Raw genomic sequence first — 23,528 nt, forward strand, 5'->3', positions numbered from 1 at the left:
GTTACTGACTACAGGTTAAGGGCATTCACTTTTGAATGTCCCCTCTCTATAAAGAGAGCTTTCATACTATTCTTCCTTTCTGATCTTATACTCGAATAAAGTTTTGCCTGCTGCTCATTTTGTGTCCACTTCTTCATCCTTCAGAGTGGTGAGACAACAAACACTGGTACTAAGGTAAAAAATCCTGCAACGCTCCCACCTGTCTGCATGGCCAGCATTTCCCAGGTGATTAAAGCCAGGCACCTGGACACTTTTCATTAAAAGGAGATGCTCTGGGTTTGCCACCCTTGGGGCCCCTGACCTTGAACACTGAACAACACATTCCTCTGCACATTATGCTTGATGGGAATATGGAGGGAGGACAGGGTCTTTACATTTTCAAGAAAGTGATTAACAGGGTCACTCAGGGTATGTTTGCACAAACTAGCTATCTAGCATATACCATAGAATTGTGACATCTCTTAAGTCATTCCTCCTCAGTTTTCCATCATGAAGTTAAAATATACAGAAAAGTCGAAAGGATAGTTCAGTGGTCACCAGTATACACACCACTTAGATTCAATATTTGTTTATATTTTGCCATGTTTATCATGTATAGATTATGTAACACATTTTTTTGATAAACTATTTGAAACTTTAGACACCATGATGTTTTATCCCTGAATACTTCAGCATGCATCACCTAAAAATTTTTTTCCTCCTAAACTGTAAATTCATTATCATCTAAGAAAACTAACATTTTTCCTAATATTTCCTAATACTCTGTATTCACATTTCCTCAATTAAACACAAAATTCCTTTTATATCTTTTTTTGCAATCCTAATTTTGCATAGAATTATACTTTTTATACTTTAAAAAAAAAAAACAAGGATCCAACCAGGGTTTACATATTGCATTTGGTTTTGGTTGCTATGTTTTTTTAGTTTCTTTTACTTTAGAATGGCTGCCTTCTCCCTACTTTTTATTTTAATAACATTGGCTTCTTGAAAAGTTCAGTCCAGGTGTTCTTGTAGAATGCTTAGCTCCCACATTTCCTGTAAACTGAAGGTAAGGTCAAAAGATTTCTTTAGATTCAGATATTTTGGCAAGATTACTTCAAGAGTGATGTTGTGCTATATTTCATATTTGCATTACAACAGGGGCACATTAGGGCAAGTTATTCCATTCTAAGTAAATTTAAGGCTGATCCCTTGGTTAAGGTGGTAATCTACTGATAGTTCTCCTATAAAAGGTACATTTTCTTCTTTGCAGTGAGTAACCTGTAAAGCCATAATTGTATGATGTAAATATTGTACCTTCCAACTTCTTCCATACTACTTTATGCATACTTTAATAATCTCTTGCCTCAGCCAATCACATCATGGAGGGTTGCATAAATGTTGATTTCTAATTCCCTTCTTTCTTCTGTATTTATTAACTGTCTTTTCTTTCTGTACAAAAAAAAAGAGCTTTCTATTATCAATTTGAGCTGAAATATCTTTCCTCGCCAAAAAGACAAAGTAAATGATTCATTCCTTCCCTTTAATTAGCAATTTTCACAGTAAAGATTCAGTGGAAGATTTAACTCCAAGGGTGGTAAATGAGTTTTATTCTTTTGATTAGCATTATTGGGTTCATAGATTTGAATTTGCTCAATGCTTTACAATCAATTAGAGTCATTATTCCTTTTGATATTCGAATTATCACAAATTTGGCTAGTGGGAATCCCAGCAAGTTCAGTCTTTGAGTGCTTTCAATGTTGTTTTGAAATGAGAGATCCTAGGCTCACCTGCTCCAGACTGACGATCGCCTATTTCTCCAAGAAGTCCTAGTTCCTTCTGGTAGGAATTAGATGTGGTCATCACTACTGGAGTGTCATTCTTTCATAGGCCATTTCAGAGGGCAGACCTAGGAAACATATGTTAAAAATTACAAATTCATATTAAAATTTCTAATCCCTTTTATCTTCTTCCAAATATTTTGTCCCCAAATTTTTGGATCCTGATAACATAATCATGTTTACATTTTTACCCTAAAGTATTTGTAAAATGGTTTCAAATTAGCTAGACAAATAAAACCAGTAGCAATGAAACTAGTGAGTTCAACTTTTCCCCTTAGAATATATCCCAGTAAGAAACTACTATTAGAGTTAAAGGTAACTCAGAATTGTTTTTTCCTCTGTGATTATGTTACCAAATTTATATATAGTTTTATTATTTTTGTTTAAGTTATGTGTTCTGCTTTCTCCTGTTTGAATTTATTCAAGTTTTGAATATATAAAAACATTTCTCCTTTTTCTCCCTCTGTACTTAAACATATTTTAAAATGTCCAGTTTCCCTTATGATAAAAGAAATGAAGATTAAAATGTATAAGTCTGACAATATACTTTTTGGAGCAGATGTGAAAAAAGAGACTTTCATACCTTGATGGTAAGAATGCAAAGATATACAACCCCTGTAAAGGTGAATTTATAACATTTTTAATCTTGCTGAACGAATGTGTGTTAGGTATCCCTCATGTAGATTGCAATGAATTGAGCTTTGGGGAGTTTTCTAAAAATCTTATCATTTAATTAAGTGAATTAAGCCCATTGGTATTGACAGAATTCATACATTTAGCCTCATCTCTATTACATTATTTTATTTTGGATATTTTGAGTGCATTATATTTGTTAGTTTTTTCACTACAGGTTTTTTTCTGTTTTTTTAATTTTTTTTGCTTGGTATCTTAAAACATATATATGTTTGTTTAAATATTTTACTAGTCACTGTATATAACGTTCCTACTCACGTTTTTCTTATTTAGTCCTGTATTACTCCATTTGTTAGCAATTAAATGGGATTTTTATCCTCTTGCACCACCCATCCAGCAATCACTGAGTTTCTTATGCTTTCCCTTTTCCTCTTTCCTTCCTTTTCCCAGTTTTAAGTTGTGTTATTTTCCTTTCTTCAAGAGCATGTGGCATCTATTCCATCCTTAGAACCACTTCTGCTTTAGGCTTAGCTTTCTTGCAGAACATATTCAATACCCCACAGTTCTCTGGCCAATTTACCCAATAATCATTTGGTTGAATCAGCCTCACCCTCCAGTTAACTCCTTGGGAAAGGCTTATGATTACAATATTCTTGCCAATTTTAAACTGATTTTTCTATAGCCTTGATACTGTAAGGTGAACTTGCCTGGATTTAAAATCCCTGGCTCTTTATTTTCTTTCCTAGATTTAAAATGTTGCTCTTTTATGCCCTTTATTGTATGTTCCTGTTGAGAAGTCTTATGCCAAATGGGTAGATGATTTCATTTGTAAGTTACTTGGATTTTTATTTTTTGCTTGTTTTTATCTTTGATGCACAGAGGAATATTTTCTTCATTTTATCTTTAAATTGTATTTAAATTTATTTTACTTAGTTTTGATTTTACTGGAATATATCTCAGAATTGATCAATGGGGGGACTCCTGGGTGCTCAGTTGGTTAGGCCTCCAGCTTTGGCTCAGGTCATGATCTCACATTTCCTGAGTTCGAGCCCCATGTCAGTCTCTGTGCTGACAGCTCAGAACCTGGAGCCTGTTGCAGATTCTGTGTCTCCTTCTCTCTCTGCCCCTCCCCCACTTGCACTCTGTCGGTCTCAAAAATAAATAAAAAAACACATTAAAAATGTTTTAATAAAAAAATTTAAAAATAAAAGGAATTGACCAATAGGTCTTATCTATCTGAATGTATCTATTCAGATCTTATTTTATATCCTTTAATTGTATTAAAAGAGTTTAACTATCCTTTTAAATATTAGTTCTGTCATTGTTGTTTTAGTCTTCAGCCTCTCCAATTATATACACATGCGATCTTTGCCTGTTTTCTTAATAACTTTTAATGTGATCCTTGTTATCTTTTCTTTGATGTTAAACTTAAGCTCTTTTTCTTGGAATTGTATATACTTTATTGCATTGCTATTGTCTGTGCTACTAATTGTAATTTAATCATAGCTATTCTCCCCTGGTCATTTAATACAATAAAATTAACATAAGTTAGTGTATATTGTAATATATTCCTATGGCTTTTTTAAAATTTGATTATCTCCCTGCTTATATCTTTCTGTTTTTTTATTTCTATTATGATTTATCTAATTATATTTAGTTAATAGTGTTGACTTACTGCTTTTTTTCATGCCTTCTTTTGGTGGTTGTTATTATTAGTGTTTTTGTCTCCTGCAAATTTTGAGTTTCATAATGTATTTTCTTCTTATATAAATTCCATATGTGTATTGAATTCTCTTCACTTAAATTCATAATTACTTTTTATTGGAATAGTAGGCATTTCAAAGGGAAGGGTTGGTATGACTTATTTGATTTCTTTGTTTAAGAGCATCTTCTGTTTCTATAGTAAAGTAAAATTTATTTTATTAAAAATAGTATCTTTTTTGATTTGTTTCTGCAGTCTTCTGATTCTTAGTGTCTTCTTTTACTATGGATTTGACTACCATTACCTTCTTCCTTCCCTTCAAGAGACACCTCCTATTTCTAAGATGTCTCTCTTTTTGCCAGAAGTGGTATTTTTCAGGACCACTCAGTCTGTTCAATAATTCCAAACCCCTTTTTTTTTTTTAATTTTTTTTTTCAACGTTTATTTATTTTTGGGACAGAGAGAGACAGAGCATGAACGGGGGAGGGGCCGAGAGAGAGGGAGACACAGAATCGGAAGCAGGCTCCAGGCTCTGAGCCATCAGCCCAGAGCCTGACGCGGGGCTCGAACTCACGGACCACGAGATCGTGACCTGGCTGAAGTCGGACGCTTAACCGACTGCGCCACCCAGGCGCCCCCCAAACCCCTTTCTATTGCTCTCCTTAGGAACCAGTACACTGTTTTACTGGGTCTCAGAATTGTTCTTGAAGTTTTTCAGATTCAAGGTAGGTCCTTTTTTTCCTAGGAATGAACTCTGGTTGGTGTTATCTGTGTTCTATTAGTAGAACCTCACCAAAATTTCTTGTCAACACAGTTGCTGCCTCTTTGCCAAATGTGCTGCAGAGATCATTCTGCTGGTTTAGGACACTCGGTTTTCTTCCAACATGTGAATTTAATGTCCCAGTATTCTCTTCTCTTAGTTACAATGTAGTCATGGAATATGGCTTTATTGAAATTATACGGAGCGATTATAATTTAGTCTTCAGCCATCATATTAATAGTTCCATACTCTCAAGTCTCTTCTAACGTAGCTCCAACTCCCCTACTTTTTTAAAAAAACCTCTTTTTAAGTTTTTTGTTGTTGTTGTTGTTCATTTATTTTTGAGAGAGAGACAGAGCATGAGCATGAGCATGAGCATGAGCAGGGAGGGGCAGAGAGAGGAGACAAAGAATCTGAAGCAGGCTCCAGGCTCCGAGCTGTCAGCACAGAGCCCAATGTGGGCTTGAACCATGAGATCATGACCTAAGTTGAAGTCAGATATTTAACCATCTGAGCCACCCAGGAGCCCCTCCTTTTTTTTTTTTTTTTTTTTTTTTTTTTTTTTTTTTACGACAGCATTCATCTGTTGAAGAAACCAGAGCAGCTGTCATGAAGAATGCAAATACCTGATGGATTGATTTGTTTTTATTGTTTTGTTTGGCTTCTTTCTGAATCAAATAAGAAAATTTCTTAGGGCCCTTCATCTCACTTTATTAATAACTTCACATCTTCTCTCTTATATCTTACTCATACCAAAAACAAATTCCTTCACTTTTATATACTTTTAATGTTTATTTATTTTCAAGAGAGAGAGTGTGTAAGCAGGGGAGTGGCAGAGAGGGAGACAGAGGGTCCTCACTGAGCAGATCCTCACTGATAGCAGAGAGCCTGATATGGGGCTCAAACTCACAAACCATGAGAACATAACCTGAGTCGAAGTCAGATGCTTAACCAACTGAGCCACCCAGGGGTCCTGCAGCTTAGCTATTTTTTTTTTTTTTTGGTTGTGGTCCCATTTACAGCTATGTCTTCAGATCTCAACTTTTGCATAAAAGTGTTTGTTATAAATATAGTCTAAATCTCGAGAGGAGTCAATTCTGTTTATGAGATAACTTTGGTAGCAGCTTTCTAATAAAAATAAAAAATAATAGTATCTAACATTCATTGTTCTCTTTTGTCCTTGTTATTGGTGGTGGTGGTGGTGACTATCATTGGTGCCATGCCTATCCAACTCCTTTATAAATATATTCCTAACACCTCTATCAAATAGATTATATTACATCATTTACTAAATTAAAAAAAAAGCCCTGAAGCACAGAAAAGTTACGTAATTTGTGCAAGGTTATACAGAAAGTTAAGTGGCAGGAATGGGGCAAGATTTAATTGTAGGCACTGTGATTTTATAACTCTTCCCACCTTAAGCACTGGCATGGACTCCTTCATCATAACATTATCATTGTTACACAAGGATTACAAATCACTCTTTCAGGATATGATGTCTACTGAGAAGGGAAGAATATAACAGACATATACCCATCTGATTTAGGTGAGCAAACTGTTGGCCTCACGTATATATTAGTATACATTTTTTAAAAAATTGTCTTTAATGTGGGGCACCTGGGTGGCTCAGTCGGTTGAGTGTCCAACTTCAGCTCAGGTCATGATCTCACAGTTTGTGGGTTTGAGCCCTGCATCAGGCTTCCTGCTGACAGCATAGAGCCTGCTTGATATTTCCTCTCTCTCCCTCTCTCTCTGCCCCTCCCCTGCTCACTCGTTCTCTCAAAATAAATAAATAAACTTAAAAAAATTTATAAAAAATTTTTCTAGTAGCTGCATCAAGAAATAAAAAAAATAGGGGCGCCTGGGTGGCTCAGTCAGTTAAACATCTGACTTCAGCTCAGGTCATGATCTCACAGTGCGTGAGTTCAAGCCCTGAGTCAGGCTCTGTGCTGACAGCTCAGGGCCTGGAGCCTGCTTCCGATTCTGTGTCTCCCTCTCTCTCTGATCCTCCCCTGCTCACACACTGTCTCTCTCTCTCTCTCAAAAATAAATAAATATTAAAAAGAATTTTAAAAAATTATCTTCAATGATTTGGGTACAAAGGTGTTATAAGATGATATTATAAGATGATATTATAAGACAGTTTTGTGAGGCCCATGTGAGATTTTCCAGGGTCTTTTTGGGAGCTGTATTAGAGTGCAAAGGTTGTGGCTGAAAGAGAGTCTATCCAGAGTTCTAGTTTCACCCAGTTTGCCTCTGGGCAAGTTGCTTAAATTCTCTGTGCCTGAGTTCCCCTATCTGTAAAACATAAAATGGGAGGATTTATCATATAGATTTATTGAGAAATTGAAGGAGTTAATACATGTAAAACACTTAGAAATATAACTGGTGCACAGTATACAGTAGGTGGTAACTACCATTGTTTCTAGAGGACATTCAGTTCATCAGGATGCCTACTCCACATTAAACTTACTTCCATCTTTGGTTTCATTGTCCAGGCATCCACATCCCCTTAAATCCTGCTGTGTCCTGCCAAGGGAAAGTTGTGAAACTTAAACAGAAAAAGAAAGAACATTTCAAGTACACTCTGCTAAGGTCAGCAGTGTCTCATTACCAAACCTCAAACATACCAGCCCCTGGCTCTTTTTTCCCAACCAGAGAGTCCTGCTTTCTTCATTTTGCCTGTTATACGCTGTGTATGTTTACAGACTTTGCTCAAGACCCATGACATTTTCCATCATCGTGGTGCCCTCGTTGATCTCTCTGCCCTGCAATGCCTACTCTCGGAATTTGTTGTATGTGGTCTAGAATTTAATAACACATTCTCCGGCCTTTTTCATCTTTTTTACTTTATGTGCACATATATTTCTGCTACCATTTCATGTATGCACATCTCTTCTCTGCATCTGAACAATAAACTGTGAGGTCAGAGACACAGCAAACTTGTTTACAGTCCCTGCAGCAGGGGTAAAATGCCACATACTTGTGGGTGTTTGCTAAGTGATATTTATTTGTTCTTTTTCTTTCTAGTTTGAATGGAATCAGAAAAAGCTCGGAAATCTGGTACTCAGCTAGCCCTGCTAATGTCTTCGTATTACACTGAGCTCAGCCCCTTTGCCGTTTTGCAGTTTAGGAAGTGTGACACGTGAGGCTGACAGATGTGCACGCCCTCTAAAAAGGCAGTCGGAGATTTTCTGCAAAACCCACAGGGTGATGGTGTTTAGCAGCACCTTTTATGACACCACCGAGGAGAGTTTCTTCACTTCTGGGCCTGACTTTTGGTATCATTTGAGAACTAACTCACAACCCCATTCTTTTCAGGACATCGGTTCATCTTGGATCCTCAGAAATGGCTTTGAGCTTCCAGATCCCAGTTCTTGAGGACTGAAACTCTTGTCTTCCAGACCTTTCATTTTGCTCCCAGACAATAAATGAGAACTTCCTTATAGAGGATTTTTTTGTTGTGGTTGCAGTTATTATTTACAACATAAGTATTATACAGAACACGGTGTGCTTTCTTTAAGTAAGGAGAACATAAATCAAACTCAGATTTTATTGTGTTATTGACTACCATTAAGTTGTAATAGCTAACTCGGCCCATATGGCCGTTTGAGAGAATAAGTGTGTGTGCACACACACACACATCCTCAGGGCTGGGGACACGGGTGTGTAGCAAAACTCAGAACTCAGCACATCTAGTTTGCAAGTTCAGATTATAGGTTTATGGATTCAAGTGTACCGAGTTTCTCAAGTGTGTGCCCCAGTGCCAGCTCTGAGCTGATGTTATTCTTGAATAAAATGAAAACTACAAGCCAGAAGCAAAATGTAACAGCTTTGCCAGCTGTGAACATACTGTTTACAGATTGAACCTGGGACCAAAACCATTATACAGTATACCTTATGACAATTCAAGAAAATATGTTTTGACAAACAGAGGTCTTCTTAAAAAAATAAGCAGGTGCAAACAAGAGCTCTCTTCTCAGTAGCACACGTTCTACAATGCTTCTTCCCCTCTTCCAACCATCTCAATTTAGATTTGCTCAGAGTAGATAGTGGTTTTCTTTACTAGGAACAAGCAGGACTTAGACAAATAGATCTCTCCCTCTCCCTCTCTCTCTCTCTCTCTCTCTATGTATATATATATATATATATATATATATATATATATATACACACATATATATATCGTATATATTATAGACTTATACTTAGACAAATAGAAGATATTTCCCTCTCTATATATGGAGTATATATTATAATAATTATATGTCACCATTATTGCATTATATATAATTATATATTTAAATTATATATTTATAATTATATAAATATATATATATAATTGCTTCAATCTTTCTGGGAACTACAGCCTCATTTTAAATGGTCCAGGGAGAGGCACCTGGGTGGTTCAGTCCATTAAGCATCCGACTTCAGCTCAGGTCATGATCTCACCGTCCATGAGTTCCAGCCCCGCGTTGGGCTCTGTGCTGTCAGCTCAGAGCCTGGAGCCTGCTTCGGATTCTGCGTCTCCCTCTCTCTCTGCCCCTCCCCCCACTCGCACTCTGTCTCTGGAAAAGAAATACATGTTAAAAAAAATGTTTAAAAATAAATAAATAAATACATGGTCCAGGGAGAATGTTAAGGATTAAAACCTTGATTGTTTTCCATTGTCCTTGGCTGTGAATTATTTGCCAGCTTGGATAAATAGAATTTATTTAGGCAGCTGAACTGTATACATGTCACTAATATTTTGTTTTAAGAAGCTATAAATTGTATTTGCAATAATCTTGAACTCAGAGGTGAGGCTATATAGGAAAACTGGAAATGGATCCTAGAGCAATTATATGAATGGTTCTGATAGTTTTTTTTTATCAATTATTTGGGTAGTTCATACATTGGTAGACATGCATTCAGTATATTAAAACTGGTCCTGGAAGTGAAAATACTGCTTTAGGAAATTGGACACAACTTGATTTATTGCCTACTATGAAATTGTTAATGAGTGAAGCACAAGGAATACAAGGATTTGTAAGATGTTGCCTTTCTCCAAGTAGCTCACTGTCTACTGGGTTATTTGTATAAGTCCTCAATTCCATATTTCGTAGACAGATCTTCCTTGACTTACAATGGTGTTATGCCCTAATAAACTCATCATAAGTTGAAATACTGTAAGTTGAAAATGCAGTCAGTATACCTAACCTACCAAACATCATAGCTTAGTCTACCTTAAACAGCTCAGAGCACTTACATTAACCTACTGTTGGGCACAATCACCTAACACAAAGCCTGTTTTAAAATAAAGCATTGACTATCTCATGTAATGTGTTGACTACTGCACTGAAAGTGAAAAATGGGATGGTGTGTGGGTACAGATGGTTGTTAGTTTACCAGGTTTTACCCTCATGCTCGTGGCTAACTGGGTTTTGCAGCCACTGCCTCTGCCCCGCATCACAGGAGAGGACCCTCCCACATATCCCTAGTTCAGAAAAAGACCCTCATCCAAAATTCAAAGTATGGGTTCTACTGAATGTACACCACTTTTGCACCATTGCGAAGTCGAAAATTCGTAAGTTTAATTGTTTTAAGCTGGGGAGCATCTGTATATCCAAGAGGAAATGTTTAGAGAAGTCATAGAGACATGTGATTTAAAGACAGTAACCGTCTTAATTGTTCAGGGACATGGATTAAAGAGAAGAGGGAAAATGTATTGCTGCACGTATAATTATAGACATTCTTTTCTTCTATTCCTTTCTATACAGAAATAAAAATATCTTGAAAAGATAGAAGAAAAATGTTTATTGCCATGTTCATTATATCAGGTACTTGAATGCATCATTAAATAAACAAAGCCCTAGCTACAGTTAAGAAATGACTTAGAACCACTAGTTACGTTTGGATTGGATCAATGTCTTCCAAGTTACCTGGACACATTTAGGACAACTGAAATTCAATATACATTTCCCAAAAAGATGTTAATTCATAATCTCCCACTGTCTTTACTCTGCTGTAGAAGTTCTATTAATTGCAGAGTTCCCTCAAGAACTGAAGAAACAGAAAACACAGTATCGTAGGATGTCTTTTTACCTTACTTCAGTCAATTAATATAGTCTACAGATATGGGAAATTCTAAAAATTAAAACAAATGTAATACTGTAAAGTTAAAACATCGGCATCTAAAATTAAAAATAAAAATTAGGGTTGACACATTTTCTGAAGAGTTATTTGATCCTTCACAGGACATTTCAAGGACTGACAGTGTAGTGAGCTAATTATACATGATATGAAGAATAACAAAATGCCCACCCTTCCTACCAGTGAAAAAAGTGTTATAAGATTTCAAAGGTTCAAGTTAAAGCACTATAATAAGGCAAACGTTTGTTACCTTTCACCTATAATTAATATTTTAGTTGACATTAATTAAGAAAACAGTTGTATCTATCAGATATAGTAGGAGGTCACAAGGCAGGCAGGCTTTGAAAGGAGAAGTGGTTCATGGCATACAGTAATAAGCTTGAAACATTTTGCTCCTATACATCGTCTTGAGAATGTAACTTCCAGCATATTCTAAGTATTAAGGCTTTGAAGTCATTGTATCACTTTTCTAAATGTATTCAATAGAATGGAAATAGCATAGTAACTTGATACTCACCATCAACCATTTTAAATAAATGCAGTAACAATTTTATATTTTATTTGTACATTTCAAAATCATATTTTTGGGGGTGCCTGGGTGGTTCAGTCAGTTAAGCATCCAACCCCTGATTTCAGCTCAAGTCATATCTCACTGTCGATGAGATGGAGCCCTGTGTCAGGCTCTGTGCTGACAGTATGGAGCCTGCTTGGGATTCTCTCTTTCTCTCCCTCTGGCCCTCTCCCTCTGGCTCTCTCCCACTCTCTTTTTGCCCTCTCTCTCTCTCTCTCAAAATAAATAAATAAACATTTTTTTAAAATCATATTTTCATTTTATTTCTTCCACAAAATTCTGTTCTAATATACTATTTATACTTGAAAGTGTTTGGGGCACCTACAATATCATATTTCTTTGCAACAACAACTATATATATATATCTTTTTTTCCTGTGACCGGAGGCTCTGTGATGTTATAAAAAAGTTCATCTGGATTGAGTTTTATTATAATTATTGTTAGTATACAATTATTCAAAACAAATAAATGATACATACTTTTTAAGCCAAAAATAGAATCGGAAATGCTTTTCTTAATGATGTGAGTGGAAGTAGAGATTAGATTAAGGGGGGAGGGTTAAATTATCCCTTTATTTTGTACTTTTTTTTTTAAGTATCTTTGGGCAATGAACCATAGTAAGATTCTGGACAGGTGAGATGAAAGGGGAAAAGTAAGATGGAAGGTGGAGAAGAATTGATTGACATCTCAATTGCAGATACATTGGGCAAATCATATGGAAACTGAAATTCTGGAAATTGATTGACTTAATATTATTCATGCCAGAGTACCTCTAAGAGAGTTTTCATGCACTCTCAGAGATAAGAATACCTCGTTTGAACTGTTGGCATAGCATGCAGTCTAGGAAAGCATTCTGGAGATTTTTTTTGTTTTGGGGAATATTTGATAGCAAGGGAAGACTATGTTAAATACAAAAAGATTGAGAAAGGAGAGTGGTGCTGAACAGGAAGAAGGTCTACCAACAAAGAACTCAACCATCATCACGACTTGATCACATATGACCCTAATTGCCATGACTTCCCTGCGTGTTTATCCATTTTGTACTCCTAAACAGGAAACAAATGAGTTCCTTGCAGTCTCTGAGAAGAGATTAAATGGAATAAGCCCAAATGTGAAAGGGGAAACACAAAATAAAGGAAAATTCTGTTAGGGAAGTACTCTGGAAACCTTGTTTAGAGAATCATTTATTAGGTTTCATGTTTGCTATGCTAGCCTTATTTTTTCTCCAGCTAAAGAAATACCAGAGGGCTTCAAGTGAATCATCATTTATCTTATGTCTTGTCACAACTAGACTTAATTATCTTTCTGTCAATTATTTTAAAACCACTTTGCCCTCCAGCCTTGTATATAAGTTGTGTTGGCATGGTTACCCAACACATTATTCTGAGTGCATTGATTCTTTAACTCTTCAAAGCAATAAATTCCTTTTCTAATACCAGTCCAATCAAGGCTTAAAATTATAGACCATGATATCAGTTTCTGAGTATAGAAATTCATTAGCCTGATGAGCTTTTTGAAACTAATGGCTAATTTTTCTAAATGGCTAATAAAGATTCAACAGAAAATGTTGAAGAGGGAACATACAGAAAGCATCACATCTTATAGACAGCTGAATTAATAATGGACCAAGGATGTCTCTTATAAACACATCCACTGTTAAGACCAACATCCCCTAAAAGCCTTGGGCTCAATTCTAAAGCAGATATTCCTTCAAGCAAGGAGTGCTGCCTCATTCTCTCCTTTTCCTAAATTTGCCCCCCACTCTCAGGACTTTCTCTTTTTAGAAAAAACATGTGTTAGAAGCATATTTCTTGAAAAAGGTATGGAATGTTGGGAGATAAAATTATTGCCAGGATCAGATATAAAATTAAGTAAAATATAGAGAAAAGAAATGGTCCTTTTCAAATAGCACTGCACAGGTAAAGAACTGGGATGGGAACAAAGGTCCTAACTCAACAGCTGTGTCATTGTAGTCTAGCCTCATAGTTTCTCTCCATCTCAATTATTTCATGTAGACCAATGGTTCTCACCTGGGAGTGGAGTAAAATGTTTGAAGACATTCTTGGTTGTCACAACTGGGAAAAGAAATTACTACCAGTGTCTAGTGGGTAGAGACTAGGGATGCTGCTAAACATTCTACAATGAACAGGACAGTCCCTACAACAAAGAAAATTATCTAAACCAACATTTCTATTGTACCAAGACTGAGAAACCCTAATATGGAGGTTGGAGGGGTTCAACCAGCCTTACTTGTATTACGGATTTACTAGAAGATAAAAGGGAAAAGAATGTGAATATTTTAGGAATCCATAAAACTATATAATTTATGGTATTATTATTATCATGTTATTTATTCCCATTTCCCCTTAGAATTCCTTCCCTTGACAAAGAGGCCACAGCTTTCATATTTTACCCTTTGCAGAATGTCTCAGCCTTCATATTTTACACTTTGCAGAAGGTCTCAGCCTCTTCTACCCTCCTCCTTGCTCAGGTCCTTCTCTTTAGAGCCTGGCCCTCCTTTCCTACTTTCTGTGCTTCATCATAATATATTTATTAAATGTTCTAGTTTCTGTGGATATTTTTAGATGATTAAGTTTTCTGAGAAACATCTTTGAATTGATGGCTCAAAATATAATTGTTATTAATAGTTTAATATGAATCCAACTGGAATACAATTTTTTAGACATGAAGAAAGTCTAGATTCCATTTTTTCCAGTAATTTTCTAAATGTGGGTGGTAGAATCCTAGGGTTCTTGGGAAACATGACAATGGAAACAGTGAGGGGGCAAGAGAAAAGAACAGGCTTCTTTCTAAGTTCTCTGCCCTCTTTCTCATTAAAATGACTCAATTTTTGCTTATTTGACATATCATGACCTTTTGCAAGCTTTAGTTTGACAAAAGATTTCCACTAATAAGTAAATATTCCAGAAAGCCACTAATCTCATCTGTTCCCTTTTCATAAAGAAGCAACCTAAGGCTCCAAAAGTCTTAGAGACAGATAATAAGAGGTGAGAAATAAATCACAGTACCAGGTTTTCTGACTCCCAGTTCAATGACCTTTCCAATCTGCCATGTTGGCTCATAGATAATGATTGCATTTGAACATGAAGCTTTAATGGCTAATGCAAAAGGATGAGTGATGTGAGATTTGGGGGGGGGGGGGTGAGAAGTGAGGGAGGCATTTTTGAGCAGGCTTTTAGCACCTTCAGATAATACAAAACATCTACTGACTTCTGCCAATAGTCTGGATTAGGAAGCCAAGCTACCTTAATAAAGAATAAATAAACCCCCCACCTCTTCCTTCTTTTTTCCCAATCATTCCTTTTTGTGACAAAGGAATGAATGGACATAGTAAGGCCTCCCACGTTTGCGTAATGTGTCCCCCAACCAACCCAGTCATAAAAATCACCAGGGGAAGCTTGTTGTAGAGCTACCAGGATCTAGGCCCCATGAGCAGAGTCAGAATCTCCAGACCCATGGCCTAGGAATCTGTATTTTGGCTTGCCAATCACCAGTACTACACACAATTGGTTAAAACTGGAAGTTTTTAAATTGGGAGACGTAAATGGCTGACTTGACCGGTATTTTATTGATATTGTCATCGAATTCACTAGTTGTTCTAGTATCCCATAGCCATATTATGCATTGACTGAACTATATAAAGGACAGATCTCACCCTGCAGAAATGTCCATAAAGCTGCCAGTGTGTCCTTCTCCACAGCTGGCCCAGTCCCAGATGGAGCCTCAGGGCCATTCAGACCAGTGCACATGCCACCTCTCCTTTTGGCATGCTTCCTATGGAATTTAAAACCTATAACCACAAATGTTGAGCATCCATATGGCACTTTATATCTGCACCGTGTTTAATATTCATTTTTATCGGTCATTTCTGAAAACAATTCTCCAGGGTACATTCATGTTATCACCTTAGATGACAGTTGAAGAAACAGAACCACATGGAAGGTCTGGGTCACAGAGCAGGGATAAGACCGATTCAGCTGCTTCCACCTAATCTACTCTGCATTGCTTGATTGGGTAGCCTCATTTTGCCTGTCTGGATCCATTCTCCTCTATCTGAGGATGCTGACCTACATCAGCGGATTCCTTTGCCTCGGTCTTACATCTGAATTTGGCTATTGCAGAGCAATAGAGAGAAATCCAAGGGATGGAGGAGATGATGGTTGAAGCATTTATTTTCCCAGTTCTCTTTCTAGACGTCACGTAAGAATAGCTGCAACCCCGGACCAAAATTCACCACTCCTTTCAAGGTCATGACTTTCTCCTTGGGATTTTAGTAACAGCTTTCTCCCATTGCCTCTTCAGGCTTAATAGAGGTAACAACTCCTCCTTACCTATTACTAGTCCCTGGGTGCTGCATTACTATTTTTACTTTCCTCAACTCTACCTACACGTTTGTAAATAGTTCCTTGTTACACATTCCAGAGTATGCCACCTGTTTCTTTCTGGAGCCCTACTGACTCAATAAATGTCCACCTAAGGCTGCTATATGTTTGCAAATATAACCTGATTTAAGCCAATCTGATACATGAAAATTTATACTTATCAAATCATAAAACTTTAAAGGCAAAATGAATGCATCCTTTTTAGAATTTCATGAAAGCTATGCTGCTTTCATCCAAAGCTCCTATGTACAAGCATGCATGCACACGCGCGAACACACACACACACACACACACACACACACACACGCATTTTTGCTTAACAGTGGTTTCACAGACATTCTGAAGCCCATCTGAAAAAGTTTATGGACATAAACTTTTGAGATGGTCTTACATTCAACATCCCCATTTTATGAATGAGGAATCAGAGGGAACTGTCCCAAGTGAAATGGGTAGTTACCAGCAGAAATTGGACTAGAAATCAGACCTGCCCCTGAATTTCCAGTCTAAACTTTTTCTGCTACAATGAATATAAATGTTGAGACTTGTTATTTAAAAAAAATCACTGAGGGATTTATGAGTAGCATACTCCTCAGGCATGTTTACATTTTAAAAACTTGCTCTTGGTGAAACAAGCTTCGTAAAAGAAGGGACACTTATAGGTATCCACTTTCAAAAGAAATAGATCAGGACTTGGAAGTAAGAATATAAAAATACAGAAAGTTGGCGTTTTAATTTCTGAGTTATTTGGTGATCAGCAAAAACTCAACTGTGATTTTTGTCTTTTTGAAAAGTTCGGGATTGCCCAAGAGCAAAGCACATTTATTTGCCAAAAAATGTGTGCATAAAGCTGCCCTTTTCTGAGAGCAGAGACCGAGGAAGAACAACAGTGAACTGCTGTCTCTGAAATCCAGTGGCAGCTTTATGATGATTTATAAGAGACAGGGCCTGGGTAGGAGAAGGTCATCCTCTCCTGTTACACCTACTGTCCCCTGGCCACCACCTGCAGCTCTGCATTCCCCAGGGGCCCGGGCCATGGAGGACACTGGCACAGGGGAACCAGAACATGGAATAACTTTCCCAAGATGGCAGTTACAAGCCTTGTCACCAGACAAGGGCAGCTGCTATTAAGGACTGGCTGATTATCTGAGGCCAATATAAATAGGGTAGAGTAGTGGAGAATTTTCTTATCCATAATTTCAGAATCCAAAGATCTCAGAAAAACGATTATTACTATTTTTCTTTTTTGCAAGTTTGATGCAAACTCATTTGGAGGCAAAATCTGACCTGAATTGACTTGAGGCTATTTATATACTATTTAGATACTATGTTTATCCCACTTAGCATAAATGAGCATAATTTTCACTGTAAATATTATTTTGATCCCTGGGTATTGTTTCAGACTCTACTAGTGATGTTATAATAGATACGGCTATTATACTGTATTACCTTTTTAAAAAATAGACTTTATTTTTTAGAGCAGCTTTAGGTTCATGGCAAAATTGAGTAGGAGGTAGAGATTTTCCATATATTCCCTATCTCCACACATTTATAGTTTCCCGTTATCAACATCCAGCACCAGCGTGGTACAATCAATGAACCTGTACTGACACATCATTGTTACCAACGTCTGTAGTTTTATGAGCGTTTACTCTTGGCGTTGTACATTCTTAGTTTGGACAAATACATAATGACAGGTATCCACCATGAAATGACCACGCAGAGTAGTTTCACTGCCTTAAAAATCCTCTGTGTTCCTCCTGTTCATTGTATTATCTCTTTCAAAAAAATGAACTCTGAAAAACATCAGGCTCTAAGGTTTCAGATAAGGTATAGTAGACCTGTATTTTCTATGGAATACAGAGGTAGAAGTCTCTGGAATGAAAAGGGAAAAGACTCACTGGTTAGCTAAATTTAGGAAGAAAAGGTCAGTAATAGGAGCCTTAGAAAGCACCTTATAGGGCGCCTAGGTGGCGCAGTCGGTTAAGCGTCCGACTTCAGCCAGGTCACGATCTCGCGGTCCGTGAGTTCGAGTCCCGTCCCGCGTCAGGCTCTGGGCTGATGGCTCGGAGCCTAGAGCCTGTTTCTGATTCTGTGTCTCCCTCTCTCTCTGCCCCTCCCCCGTTCATGCTCTGTCTCTCTCTGTCCCAAAAATAAATAAATAAAAAACATTGGAAAAAAAATTAAAAAAAAAAAAAGAAAGCACCTTATAGCTCAACTATCCATTCTTTTTTTTTTAATTTTTTATATGTTTTTATTTATTTTTGAGAGAAAGAGAGGCAGAGCATGAGTGGGGGAGGGGCAGAGAGAGAGAGGAAGACGCAGAATCCAGGCTCTGAGCTGTCAGCACAGAGCCCTACATGGAGCTCAAACTCATGAACCACAAGATCATGATCTGAGCCGAAGTTGAACGCTTAACCAACTGAGCCACTCAGGTACCCCTCAACTGTTCATTCTTAATATCTGAAATTCGACAAATTTAACTCATGCTTAATTTATTTTAATTTTGCCTGCTAGTAAACAGACTCTAAATGCCATAGAAAGGAAACTTTGAAAGCCCATAGGTCACTGACATCTTAATGTAAGTTTCAAAAAGGAGAGGCGTTCAAAAGTAAATCCACTGCTGAAAGGGGAAGCCAGCTCATCCTACCAGCTGAGGACCAGTAGATCTGTCCCAGGCAATCAAAACAATGCCCACTTGACTTGTTCTGATCAGAATTTTACATGTTAAAACATATATATACATATATATACACACACACATGTACACATATATATGTATATATACATATACGTACACACATATATGTATATATACATATATATGTGTGTGTATATGTATATATACATATATTTATAGTATAATTACATAATTATGCTATAATTATAATTGTTATAATTACAATACAATTATTAATAATTATAAATAAATTATACACAATATGTAAAATCATTAATATTAATATTATATTTAAAGAATAATTTATATTCACAGGTGAACCCTTGAGTTGGAAACAGTATCCCCACCCCCATGAGCTGAGGATAATGAGCCATAAGCTGAAGGAAGTCAGGTGACTCACTAAACTAACAGAAAGACAGGTAAGTCACCTTTGATTGTTACATAAATTCAAACATAAACCTCCTGCATTCCTCGATAACATTTTCTAGGGCCCTCTGAAAATGAAAATCTACTACTAATAAAAAGAAAAAAAAAGGAAAGAAAGAACTCACAGTACGTTTCATACCTTTTCTTGTCTGGAACATTTGGTGGAAACAACTAGAGAAAAATCTGCTATGGAGAAGGGATGTCTAAACTGGAAATTTCGGGGTTTCTTCCTCTTTATCTTTCCTAAGGCACTCATACACCACTGGATGATTCCCAAAAGCAGAAACACAAAGACCCAAGTATTCTTTTATTCTCCCTCTTCCCATCAACCTCAATCCATTGTCTTCTCTTTCCGGCCCACCAGAGAGTCACATTCTCAAACAGCCTCACCCCTGCAGGCACCACCTCTGAATTTCCTTATTTCCAAACAAAACTCTTGAGCCCTTGAGGCCTCTTTCTGACTATGGAGATTCCTACTAACAGAGAATAACATTCATTCATTCTCAGGGACCATCTGCATTTCCAAGAAGAGCTTGCTAATCAGACTACACTTCTCAATTAGAGGTAGTTTGGAAAAGATTTTTAAGCAAGGGGATTTTCAGATATTTAGTCATTTTGAGCCTCTCTCTACTCTTCAATTTTTTTCTGACAGTGTGTGTCACCAGTAACAAATACAAAAAGAGCTTAACAGACAAAGAGAGCTCAGTCCCCTCCTTAACTTAGTTTCACTAAAAATTTGTGTGAATAGAGATCCATGAAAGAAGGTATTTCTTGGGGGAAGGTGGTTGGTATTGATCCTCTCCTTTATATTAATAAATCCATGGGAGAATTTCATAAATGAGACTATATTTCTTACTAATAAAATTTCCTTTCATGTTAATTATGCACCATGATTTGCTCTTTTTATTTAAAAAAAAAAACTTCAAAAGTTCAAATACTTTTTTTTAATTTTATTTAAATTTAGTTCATTAACATACAATGCAATACTGATTTCAAGAGTAGAATTCAGTGACTCATTACTTACATACAACACCCCGTGCTCATTACCATAAGTGCCCTCCTTAATACCCATCACCCATCCAGCCATCTCCCCCCATCAGCCCTCAGTTTTTTCTCTATCTAGAGTCTCTTGTGGTTTGTTACTTTAACTGAAACAATCAGAGCAGAGTGATAGATTCAAAAGATTAGGACTGTAAGAGAAAGAGTCTCAAGTGGGGATTTTTCCACCTTGACACTAATGACATTTGGAGATGGATAATTCTGTCTTGTGCATGGTAGGATGTTTAGCAGCATCCCTAGCCTTTACTAATGAGATGCCAGTATTACTGTCAGCAAGCCTTCTTGATCGATTATAGACCCCAACAATTATTCTTATTGCACTTTCTTGAGGCTTTGACAATGACTGGAACATTCCAACTGCCAGTCTGATAGCAATAGAATTCCTAGAAGACCACACAGCACAAATCCCCTCCCCTGTCTCTGATCTTAAGCTGAACATGTACCAACCCCCCACCAACCCATGATCATGCACTCCCTGCTGCTTTCTTCCCCAACCCCTCCCTGTACAACTCTAGGTTTCCATCTTGCAGGTAGAGAAGGCAGTTAAGTCTTGAGTCTACCACCTCCCCTGGTTGCCAACATCCGAAATAAATTTCTCCCTTTCCCTTTTCCAAACTCTCATCTCCTGAGCTACTGGCTTCTCTTGCAATTTTATCCAAGTTTGTTTGGCAACAGTGTTGGCCAACCCAGCCAGGAGCTGTGTTCTGGGTTTGTCCAGACCCCAGCAGGATTCCCCAGAATGGAACAGTTGGCCACAAAAGTGTCAGGGCTCACCTGTTGGTTTCCTGAGTTAGCAGCTCAGGAAGATGATAGATCATCTGGAAACATTACCACCACTCCCACTTGTGACAACCAAAGTGTCTGCAGACATTGCCAACAGTACCCTAAGAGGAAAACTGCTCCAAGTTGAGACCGACTGATACAGACCAGACTCCTCATCTGAAGATAAGGTGTGTTGAGAGACTAAGAGAAAAATTACCAGGTATACTCACAACTGCAAAGAAAAGACCCCCCCCCCCCCCTCCCCGCCCGCTTGCCCGCCGTTCCCGGAACCAGCCAGGGCGAGCCCGGTTGTGGTCTGACCTAAAGGCGGGAACCAATCAAGTTCTGCTGAGTGTTCAAATTTAAATATCAACCAATAACAGCTCTGTAACCACAAAAAAATCCCTAACTTGTTTGTGCCTGTCTATAAAAGAAGCTGTAAGATCCTAGCTCGGGGCCTCTTAGCGTCACCGGCAACGAGTGCGCGGAGGACCGGGTTGGAACCTGCAATAAACGACCCTTGCCACTTGGCTTTGACTCTGGACTCTGGTGGTTTGTTTTCGGGGGGGTCTCTCCAATCGGGGCATATCAGTCTAAAATCCAGAAACAGAAGGGGACATCACCACATTTGTACCTATAGTTAGAAGCAGAGTCAGGAGTATATTGTAGTTATTCCAGTTCTCAGTCGTGTTCATTCAAGTCCTTATTTCACTCATTATACCCTTGAGAATGATTTAAAGTTTTTTTAATGTTTACTTATTCTTGAGAGAGAGAGAGAGAGCAGGGGAGGGTCAGAGAGAGGGAGACACAGAATCCGAAGCAGACTCTAGGCTCTAAGCTGTCAGCACAGAGACTGACGCGGGGCTTGAACTCACAAACCGTGAGATCATGACCTGAGCTGATGTCGGATGTGCAACCAACTGAGCCACCCAGCCGCCCTGAGAATGATTTTATATTCTCCAATATATTCTCTCTGGCTTAAGCACATTTTATATTTATATCATAAGAGTTGAGAATTTAAAAATGCTTTTGATTTCTAAATTTTAAATGAAGATAAACATTGATTTATCTTTGCTACATAAGGGTGCTAGTTAGGGTTCAACGGAACCAATAGAGTACACACACACACACACACACACACACACACACTCACACACTCACACTCATGTGATTATGGAGCTTTTCGAAGTCCCACACTCTGTTGTCTACAAAGTGGAGACCCAGAAAAGCCCGTGGTGTATTAAGAAGACCTGAGAGCAGAGAGGGCCCATGGTACAGATTCCAGTCTGAATTTGAAGGCTCGAGAACTAGCAGCACCAAGGGCAAGAGAAAAATCAATGGCCTAGCTCAACTAGTCAGGCAAAGAGCCAATCTTTCCTCCTCATTTTTGTTCTATTCACACTCTCAGGGGATTAGGTGAGGTTCACCCACACTGGGGACGGCAATTTGCTTTTTTTAGTTCACTGATTCAAATGCTAATTTCACCTAGAAAGACACACACACACACACACACACACACACACACACACAGAAAGGAGTTAGCCAATTATCTGGGCACCCTGTGTCACAGTCAGGTTGACATATAAATTAACAATCACCATAAGTAAATCCAAGAAGCAAAAATGGGAAGAGAATAGGACAGATACACTCAGTCGCTTGGAACTCATCTCATTTCTAGATCCTCGTGTCACGTAATATGTAGTTACTATTCTATAAGAGCTTTGCTTTACTACTGAGCATTTCAAATTCCCACACCCAAATCAAAGCATCAATCCCTAAGACATTTCTCTGAAAGAGTAACAGATGATCATTTCTCTATTAAACTCCTCAGAACCAAAATGTCTTATCTAAATATACCAAAGAAGCTTCTATCAAGTCCAGAATACACCTTATAGAAGCTACTTTTCAGGTTGTTGGTTTGTTTGTTTGTTTTAATCTTAGGGACTTACCTAGCATGTACACAGGTTGTTCCATTTTTACCATCCAATGTTTTGCAGTGTTACCTGATGGGTAGTAGTGAAACAGACAGTGCTACTTCTCTGAGGTCATAATCCTGAAGTGCTCTTGACATTCATAAAGGCCAAATTTCTTCACTTGATAATACCAAGATATTGGTTCAAAAAAATGCCCATCAGCTATGCACTATTGCCTGTAACCAAAGGGACACGCTCCACTCTCATGAACAGAAAACTGGGGTGAAAGACAATGAGGAGTGAGTAGTAGCTTCTTGTAGGCAGCACTGAGCATGCACGACAGGACAAAGACTACCTGTAAACCAATCCAGGTGATCATGCCCTAACATTTTCTGAATTCTTTGACATGTAAAGAGGGGCTAAACAGATTAGTGACAATCATAAAACAGCACACTGATCTTCCAAGAGCTGCCAATCTAGTGGAAGAAATCAAGCCGAAATCCTTGGAACGCAAGTAACTCATTCAGCAGGGACCCAACAAAAGCCAACAATCTTATCTCCATCAGTATTATGAGCATGAAAGTGAGGCAACTCAGGTAGGATTAAATAAGAAAAATTCCTGCAGGAAAAAAAAATTCAGAACCAGCTCATTTAAGAAATGAGAGAATAG

At 37.7% G+C, this 23,528-nt stretch overlaps 1 long non-coding RNA gene across 1 annotated transcript in view; it reads right to left on the minus strand.

Moving 5' to 3' along the window:
- Positions 1 to 1,769: 1,769 nt before the first annotated feature.
- LOC113602273 (uncharacterized) overlaps positions 1,770 to 23,528 on the minus strand; it is a 54,011-nt gene continuing 32,252 nt past the window's right edge. Inside the window, exons 2-3 of the long non-coding RNA XR_008291468.1 lie at positions 7,389 to 7,444; positions 1,770 to 1,888 (exon numbers count right to left, since the gene is read on the minus strand). This is a non-coding gene — a long non-coding RNA (uncharacterized LOC113602273). The remainder of the gene's footprint in view (positions 1,889 to 7,388; positions 7,445 to 23,528) is intronic.

This window comes from Acinonyx jubatus, chromosome D3, assembly GCF_027475565.1.
Source record: "Acinonyx jubatus isolate Ajub_Pintada_27869175 chromosome D3, VMU_Ajub_asm_v1.0, whole genome shotgun sequence".
Taxonomy (NCBI): Eukaryota; Metazoa; Chordata; class Mammalia; order Carnivora; family Felidae; genus Acinonyx; species Acinonyx jubatus.